At 50.2% G+C, this 9,094-nt stretch overlaps 1 long non-coding RNA gene across 1 annotated transcript; it reads right to left on the bottom strand.

The window, feature by feature from the left end:
• Positions 1 to 1,339: 1,339 nt before the first annotated feature.
• On the bottom strand, positions 1,340 to 3,746 carry LOC131690449 (uncharacterized). The gene is made up of 4 exons (XR_009305580.1): positions 1,943 to 3,746; positions 1,771 to 1,878; positions 1,474 to 1,708; positions 1,340 to 1,419 (listed from the first exon to the last, which is right to left on the bottom strand). It is a non-coding gene; the product is annotated as an uncharacterized LOC131690449 (long non-coding RNA).
• Positions 3,747 to 9,094: the final 5,348 nt, after the last annotated feature.

The raw sequence follows: 9,094 nt of genomic DNA, 5'->3' as shown, positions 1-9,094 counted from the left end.
TCCTCCTTCGTCTCCTAGGACTGAAGCGAATCAAGCAATTGATCTTGTACATAACGGTTTCGCCTGCTACTCAGTTTCAACTAAACCTTGGCATAAAAGTATTGGGCTGAGCCAGCAGGTTCAATAATAACAGGAGTTTGGTTTAATAGTTTTGATTGTACGTATTATACTAGGCAAGATATTAATACAGAATGGCACATAATTGGACGATCGCAGTAGACCGTTAGAATGGGCGCCGAAATATTTTTCACTCTCTCTTGTTTCTTTAGTTTAACAGCACGTAGTCAAGGTTCCTCGCGAGCGGATTCGTCCCGTTGGGGGTTCGGTCGATGATGTGGTAGTTGTTGTCGACTTCAATATTTCTCCTCAACGATTGCCACCAACAAGACCAAGCATCGAAGAAAATTTTTGCATGCATCGGCTACCATCTCCTCAATAGAACAGTAGACCAGTTTCAACAGACTGTTGTCGTTCAAATTGTTCACAAAATATTCCCTGGTTTCGATATGCTTCGATCGCCAACTGATTCTTTCTGATCCAACAAACTTAATGCAAGTTTGGTTGTCCTCAAATATTGTCACACGATCAATTTGTGATTCGCCAAAGTTTTCAAGCCACTTTCGAAACCAAATTGCCTCTTGACTGGCCCTGCTCAGAGCAACGTACTCAGACTCCGTGACAACCTTGTAGACGACTTACCCAAGATATCGCTGCACTCGCGTACAAAAAATATTCAGTTGTTGACGCTCTTTTTTGACGGCTGAAAATGAACCTGTTGCGAGTCGCGGTGAGTAGAAAAAATATTCATTCATCTATCCATCTTATTCATTCAGTTGAATATCGTACAGTATATTAATTACACTAATTATCTAGGAATGTTTTCAAATGCCGATAAATCATCGCTTACATTGTGCCAGGGCCTACTGTAATAGGTTTGCCTGCGATGTGAGATGATCGCGGAGGCAGCACCGACTAGCATGGAACAAATCGCAAACCAACAATATCCACAAATACTATTATGTGTTTAAATTACAATATATTTTGCATACATTACACTCGTTCCCAGCTGACTACCTCAAACATCTCCTACTCTATACTAATCACTCGCCTTCATTCTTGGCTGTTCTAAACTGGCTTTGTCTCTCATTTCTACTCACGGATCCGCAACACGCCCGCCTTAGCATGCCATCCCGGGTTTCCTCCTACCCGTGCTCTTCACCACCGCTTTCATGCTCCACACCACAGCTTTGGCTTCGACTCCTGATGACGTCAACGTGTTACCGGTGCACAGAGGTTCTCCTCCCGCCGTTCTCTGTCGTGCTGCCAGTCGGTCGCTTGACCTTCGTCCTCGTTTCCGTAATGACCGACTAATCCGTTAATAGATCGTCCTCCTGATCAGGCAAATCTGAGAAAACGGCCCTGAAGGCAAGACCAGTTAGCTTCTGTTCGACCACATCGTGACGATGCACTTACCCTTTCCGGGGCTGTCTTCCGAGATGGGATCGTACCGATCCGTTGTTAATCTTCAAAGTCGTCTTCCTCGTAAGCGTGTGCTGGGCGCCGTTTGAATCTTTCTAGGTCCCTCGGCTTGGCTTATTAGCTGAATAAGGCTCCCGTGGCGAACCAGGAGAATGTGTTGCTTGATTGCAGCTTGCGCTAATGGATCCAATCAAGCTAAAATGATCACGTGCGTTTGATGTGTCACTTTCTAATTATCATGAAATTGGCATTATTAGTCCCAGTTTCAGCAAAGAATTTTCACATATTTACCCGATCCACTGTCCGTATTTAGAATGGACCCTGGTAATTTTCCAATATGGCTTTCGTAACTGAGTGGTGCTCGTGCCAAAACTCACAGCGTGCGTTGGTCGGCGATTTCTGATTTGCGTGAAAATTTGGGACCATTAAACGAAATTCTAATATTGAGTTTTTGTATATTTACCCGGTTTACGGACTTGAGAAATCATGCGACGATTTTCGATCTGATTCGCAGTCTTTTGGTTACTTCTGCTTGTTGAGTTCCGCACGACGTTTTTTCCCAGGTGCGCGTCACTATCACGATGGCGACTTTGCTTACTGGCCTTGTTCGCGTTTTGGTTGTCTTTGTGAGAAAGACTTTACTCTTGTACGGTTTCCGCCAAAAGTGATGTAGACTTTGTGCGAAGAGATATGCGGGTGCAAGATAGCGTCCAGATAGTGCTGCCGTGGTGCCAGAATGTCTGATTTTTCTATCAACTAACTATAATGTCTTTGTTTTGACCATTATCCTACGTTTATAAACATTGATTCCCATGACAAACGTTACACTACTTTGATGCGTTTGATTCGTTGCTGCACGGTCGCTTCGTATAATAATCGCCGAATGAATCTGCATGGATGAATGGGTGGTTCGTTCGTTTGACGTTTTCAGCTGCGTCACTGAATATTAAAAATGAATGTTGCTGAATATGATCATTTTTTTTTTCAATGAATTTGAATATTTTAACTCTGGTAATCACCAACTCAGTCCGCGTAATACCTGATCATATTTCCGTACCGTAGTTGCAAGTGTTTCGTTGCATTTAAATAAGGGACCACACGTTTGGTTGCTACCGAATTCTCCTCCTGTGGTGCACTAACACTTCTTCCGAGCATCGAAGCGCTCACTGCTATATCCGGTCTGGCACATACCGCAATGTGTAGTGGCCGGCCTAGAATAGCGCTACGGATCTCCCGTTCCGGTGGTATGAGCCCATCAAACGGGATAACCCCGCAATCCAATGTGTGAAGCGACCCCTGCTGAAGGATGTGTGGTCGGGGGTGGGATGAAAAAGATGCCTGACCGCTAACGGAGCCTGTGGGGTACCCCCCAAAGTAAGCGTCCCTTACCACGTTAATGCGGAGCTCTGACGTGACGGACCTTTTTTCCCGCGCAACTCGTGGGATCTAGTATTAGTCGTGAAATTAAAGCAAAGTTGGAGACGAGGAGGAAATGATGAAGGTGGCGAACCCCTTTGCCAAAGAGTGTTTGGCGAGGTCAGTTGGAGACGAGGAGGAAATGACAAAAATGGTGAACCCCTTTGCCAAAGAGGGTTTGGCGAGGTCTCCTCCCAGCGGAGCGACGGGAGCTGCAACCAACAGCACCGGGGGATCTTCAGGTGTGGTAGGAGATAATCCTACAAACACGCTTGGCGGACCATTACCATTACTGAAACAGAACCTGCTGGTGCTCCGCCAGGCTGTTCGAGTCGCAAGACAAGAACAGGAAGCATATATGAAGAGGGTGGCGGGAAGAGAGAAGGCGGATAAAGCCGTCCAAACCGAGGCCTTCTCCTTCATCGGTGGAGCTACGGTGGCCCAAGAGCGAATATACTTCGCTTTAACGGCCACAAATAGCTTATTGGAGGGCAAGACCGCGAAGCGGCCCCGGCACTCACCAGGTGAAGGTGCTCGGGACAACGCTAAACGACGCGCAACTACAAAGGCCAAACGTCGTTTGGAAGGTGCGGATCTGGGTGCGAAGGATCCCGTAGGGCGGCGACCCAAGAAGGCGACTTCTCAGCCTAAAAAAGCGAAAGTCACCAACCGGGCTCAAAGCGTTGGGCCTCAAGGTACCAGCCAGCCGGGACCACCGGCACAAGATGGTGAATGGCAGCTGGCCAGTAGAACCAAGCGGAAGTCGAACGCACCTCGACCCGCGAGGAAGACTAAAGACAGAGGAGAGGCCTTGTTGGTGAAAACCGACAAGGACAGTTATGCCGAAGACCTTAAATCGATGCCGAAAGCCTCTCAAAACTAGGACAGGATGTGCGCAGCGTTAGACGCACCAAGACTGGCGAAATGATAGGTGCTGAAACGTGGTGCACAATCCAGCGGGGTGACATATAAAGGGTTGGCCCAAGAGGTCTCGGGAGACGGCGCTCAGGTGAGGTCGTTGGGTGCGGAAGTGACCCTCCAGTGTCAGCAACTGGATGAGGTTACAAACGCAGAAGATGTCGTCTCGGCCGTCAAGAAGCAGTGGCGTAGAGATCGAGTGGACCTCTGTACGCCTAAGGGAGCGACTGCTTGGCACGTAGGTAGCCTATTTCAAGCCACCGGTTGCGGAAGCCAAAAAGGTGACCGAAAAAGGGAAGCTGAAGATCGGCTGGTCAGTATGCCCAGTTAGCATACCCCAGCCGGGGACCGGTGTTATCGGTATCTGGAGCCTGGCCGCAAGCCATACGACTGTAAGGGCACAGACAGGAGCAAGTTGTCGCTGTGGCGAGAAATGCGACAGGGCACCAAAATGCCTTATCTGCGTCAGCAAGAAGCAAGGCCGTAACAACGTTATAGGCGGATCTGTATGTCCCTTCGGGGAGGCCGGTAAGAAGAAGCCGTGAACGTCACACAGCTGAATCTTAACCACTGCGTATCTGCTCAGCAGCCGCTGTGGCATCGGTTTCGGAGTCGAGGACAGATGTCGCCCTTCTATCCACCCCGTACAACGTTCCTGCCGATAACGGCAACTGGGTAGCGGACGGGTCTAGGATGGCGTTAATCTGTACAACGGGAGGGTTCCCGGTCCAAGAGGTAGTGCACTCCCCTGCGGAGGGTGTCGCGATTGCCAAGATCAATGGTGTGTTCTATTGTAGCTGCTTTGCCCCGCCAATGTGGCCCGTAGAACAGTTCAACCAGATGATCGACAGGCTTTCGTCCGACCTGGTGGGTCGGAAGCCGTTTGTCATACCGGGAGATTTCAAGGCTTGGGCAGTGGAGTGGGGCAGCCGCTGTACAAATAGCAGGGGCCAAGCACTACTGGAGGCGCTTGCGAAACTCGACGCAGTGCTAGTAAATGATGGTTCCACTAGCACATTCCGTAGGAATGGGGTCGAGTCGTGAATTGACGTAAAGATTTTCAACCCGGGTTTGGTTCCAGACATGTACTGAAGGGTAGACGAGACCTACATCCATAGTGATCCCCTAGCAATACGCTTTAGAATCAACTATGGTGTGCAGTATCCGAGGGCGGGTAATCCCTGCCAGGTACGGATGTCCAATCACTTCGACAGCAAAGCTTTCACCGCGGCCCTGGGACTGGAGGCCAACACCGACAGTCTAAGCGGGGATGCGCTGGTAGCTGTCCTATCACGCGCGTGCGACGCCACTATGCCGAAGAAAACCCTGCCAAGAAATGGCAGACGCCCGGTATATTGGTGGCTAATTCTCTAGCAACGAACAAAGCTCCAGGGCCTGATGGAGTTCCAAACAGCGCTCTCAAGGCAGCAATCATAGCGAACCCGAACATGTTTAGGCTAACTATGCAGAGATGCCTTGGCGAGGGCCGTTTTCCCGATAGATGGAAAAGGCAGAAATTGGTGTTGTTATCGAAGCCCGGGAAGCCGCAAGGAGGCTCATCGGCGTACAGCCCAATCTGTCTAATCGACACGACGGGCAAATTGCTTGAGAGGATCATCCTCAACAGGCTAACCCCGTACGCAGAAGGTACGGATGGCCTGTCAAGAAATCAGTTTGGTTTTCGAAAGGGCAAGTCCACGGTGGACGCTATCAACTCAATGGTAAGGACGGCCGAGATAGCGATCGAACGGAAAAAGCGAGGTATTCGGTATTGTGCGTTAGTGACATTTGATGTGAAGAACGCATTCAACAGCGCAAGCTGGGATGCCATCGTGCTCTCGTTGCACCGGCTTAGTCTACAGGTGGGCCCGTACCGGATCTTGGAAAGTTACTTCCAGAACCGTGTACTATTATACGAGACCGATACCGGTCAGAGAAGTGTTTCTATTACCGTAGGAGTCCCGCAAGGCTCCTGGTCCCGGCAGTATGGAACCTTATGTATGACGGGGTTCTGAGACTGAAGTTCCCTCCTGCGGTCAAGATCGTCGCTTTCGCCGATTATGTAACATTCGCGGCCTACGGGGAGTCAATCCCCGAGGTGGAACTGACTTCAGCACACGCGAACAGCAATGTGGCGGAATGAATGAGCGCGAAAGGCCTGGAACTCGCCCAACATAAGACAGAGGTGGTTATCGTCAACAACCGCAAGTCGCTACAAAATGCAGTTATCCAAGCGGGAGAAGTCGCGACAACTTCAAAGCGGAGTCTGAAGATTCTTGACAACCTGACCTTCGGCAGCCATGTCGACTATGCGTGCAAGAAGGCTTCGACAGCTGTTGCGGCATTATCGATGATGATGTCCAACAGCTCTAAGGTGTGCACCAGTAGACGTAGGTTACTGGCAAGTGTTGCCGTATCTATCCTTAGGTACGGTGGCCCGTCCTGGGCGAGAGCACTTGAAGTATCCAGTTACCTTCGGAAACTGGAGAGCACTTACCGCTTGATGGGTCTCAGAGTGGTATCTGCCTACCACACGGTATCACACGATGCATTCTGCGTAATAGCGAGCATGATGCCAGTCGGGCTGGTCATTCGGGAAGATAAGGAGTGCTTTGAGCTACGTGGCAATAGAGGAGCCCGCGAGCGCACCATGGTGGCTTGGGTCGCCAGATGGCAGCGTGAGTGGGATAACTCCTCGAAAGGTAGGTGGACCCACCGGCTGATACCTAACATATCGAGCTGGGTGGGCAGACCCCATGGGGAAGTTCCCTTCCATCTGACACAATTCCTGTCAGGCCATGGCTGCTTCCGACAGTACCTCCACAGGTTCGGGCACGCGGAGGTTCCCGTCTGCCCTGACTGCCCAGGTGTCGACGAAACTGCCGAGCACATACTGTTCGTATTACCGCGCTTCGACGTCAAAAGAAGAGCAATGCTTGACGTCTGTGGCTGGGACACAACCCCTGATACCCTTATTCAGCGGATGTGTCAAGCGTGTTGGACACCACAGCAGTACAATCGGATGCTAAACATACTAACCGACTCGTTAGTCGGACGAACGCCGATTGTTATAGGCGATAGGGTACCAGGCTGACCAACGCAAGAGGTTACAGCCTGTTGGAAGCCCTGGCGAAGCTACAACGAAGGCTCCGCTAGTACATTCCATTAAGTTCGGTCGGTAATCCAGCATAGACAAGTGCGTCGCTGATGGATAACATGTTAGTGAGCAGCACACACATAGCGACCATCAGGCGATCCACTACACCATTGGTCGGCGGAATTGCGCGGAGAGTGAGAACTGGCGAGCGGGATTTGAAAATAAAGGACTTCGCCGAGAATCTTTTTGTGGAAGCAGTTCGTGCTGACAGCCTCGCTCAAATTCTAAACGCCGGTGAACTGTCGGTAACAATATAGAGGGCGTGTGACGTAACAATGTCAAGGAAAATGAAACCGAGGAACTACCGGCGTCCAGTATATTGGTGGAACGAAAGACTTCTCCGTGCTGCCTGTCTAAAAGCTAGAAGACGCGTTCAGGTAGCGATATTTGAGGCAGTCAGAGAAGAGTGTAAGGTGACAATTCGAGCGGCTAGAGCCACTTTTAAGCGCGAGATAGTACTTAGTAAGTCCACCTGCTACAATGTGCAGAGAAGTAGTCGCTACTTCCTGGATCAACGCTTACCGTGTCGTGATGGCCAAGATCATGGGTCCAACGACACCAGCTGAAATGAGTGCCTACAAACTAAAAAATTACGTGGAGTGTCTTTTTCCGAAGCACGACCCAACCGCACGCATACACCATACGTTGATGCTAACGGGGGAAAGGCCTCAAAACGAAGAAAGCTCCCAGTCCATTGGAATCCCCAATGTGGAACTGAAAAAAATGATCGTGGCGTTTCCGGACATGTTCAAGAATGCCTGGACGAAGGCCACTTACCGGACAGATAGAAGATCCAGAAGCTGATGTTGCTGCCAAAACCTGGAAAGCCACCAGGAAATCCAGCATCGTAACGGCCTATATGCCTGCTGGATACTCTTGGTGGAAAGGGTCATCCTCAACAGGCTGGCGAACTATGCTGAAAATGAGAACGGACTATCATGGAGACGATTAGGATTCCGGAAAGGGATCTCGACGGTGGAAGCTATCCGTAGTCATCGGAGAAAACATTGGTTGCGATAGACGAACGCGTTTATCAGTGCCAGCTGGCTGGCTCTTGGCGTAACGCTGCACAGAATGCGTGTCCCGGACTATTTGTGCAAGGTTCCGAAAAGTTACTTCCAGAACCAAGTACTGGTATATGCGACGAACGTGGGGCAGAGGTCGATTAGGGTCACGACAGGAGTACTTCAGAGCTCGATACTCAGCCCAACTCTTTGGAATATATTGTACAACGGAATGTAGAGATCGTTGGCATTGTAGAAGACGTTGTCCTGACGATAACCGGTGACACCTGAGGAGAGGGAGATATAGACGGTAGAAACAAGACGGAGGTAGTGCTGATCAGCAACTGTAAAAAAAATTCAGCGCGTCGTGATCAGCGTCAGGGGATGCCATCAATGCCATCGAAGCTTTCGTGAAAGCACCTGGGTGTGATGGTCGACGATCAGTTAAATTACAACAGCCATGTCGACTGTGTATGTGTGAAGGCTGCGAGGACAACTAACGTATTTGTTAGCATCATGCCGAACATTGGAAGAGCAAGATGTGGCACGAGACGTCTCCTGGTGAGTGTCTCATCCTTAATACTGAGGTATGGCGTACCGGTATGGTTGGTAAATGACTCGACAATGCGTAATATAGACCCAGTGGTTCACCACAGTGGTCCTTAGCCTCTTGTCCAGTAACTCCTATCCCTACCTCCCCACTGTGCAAGCTAGGGTACGGGTAACCATAGGAAAGATCGGGTAACCAACCTCGATGGGACCATGGGCGTATGCTGACAGGGAAGGGAGGCTCCTCCTTTTGGGAGGCGAGTCCATCCGAGCGTCTGTTCCCCATGTTAGGGGCGGCTGATGTATCGTCCTCGTGTCAGCGTGGGACTCTAAACAGAGCTGACACGATGGTCCTCTAGCGAGACAGGGGGTTGGGGAAGGCCCAACAAGCCGCCTCAGAAAACTAACTGTTGCAGAACAGCTGGGCGCAGCTACTTTTGAAGATGGCTGGAGGAAGATCCGTTCCGCCATATGAAGTACTCCTATAGCGGCACTAGGTACAGCTATTTCGAATCGTGGAAACGACTGGTTCGATGACGAATGTAAGCAGTCAATAGAGGAGTAGAATGCA

This window comes from Topomyia yanbarensis, chromosome 3 (assembly GCF_030247195.1).
Source record: "Topomyia yanbarensis strain Yona2022 chromosome 3, ASM3024719v1, whole genome shotgun sequence".
In the NCBI taxonomy this organism is placed as follows: Eukaryota; Metazoa; Arthropoda; class Insecta; order Diptera; family Culicidae; genus Topomyia; species Topomyia yanbarensis.
Note: the sequence above shows the minus strand (reverse complement) of the source record. Positions and strands in the feature narration are given on the sequence as shown.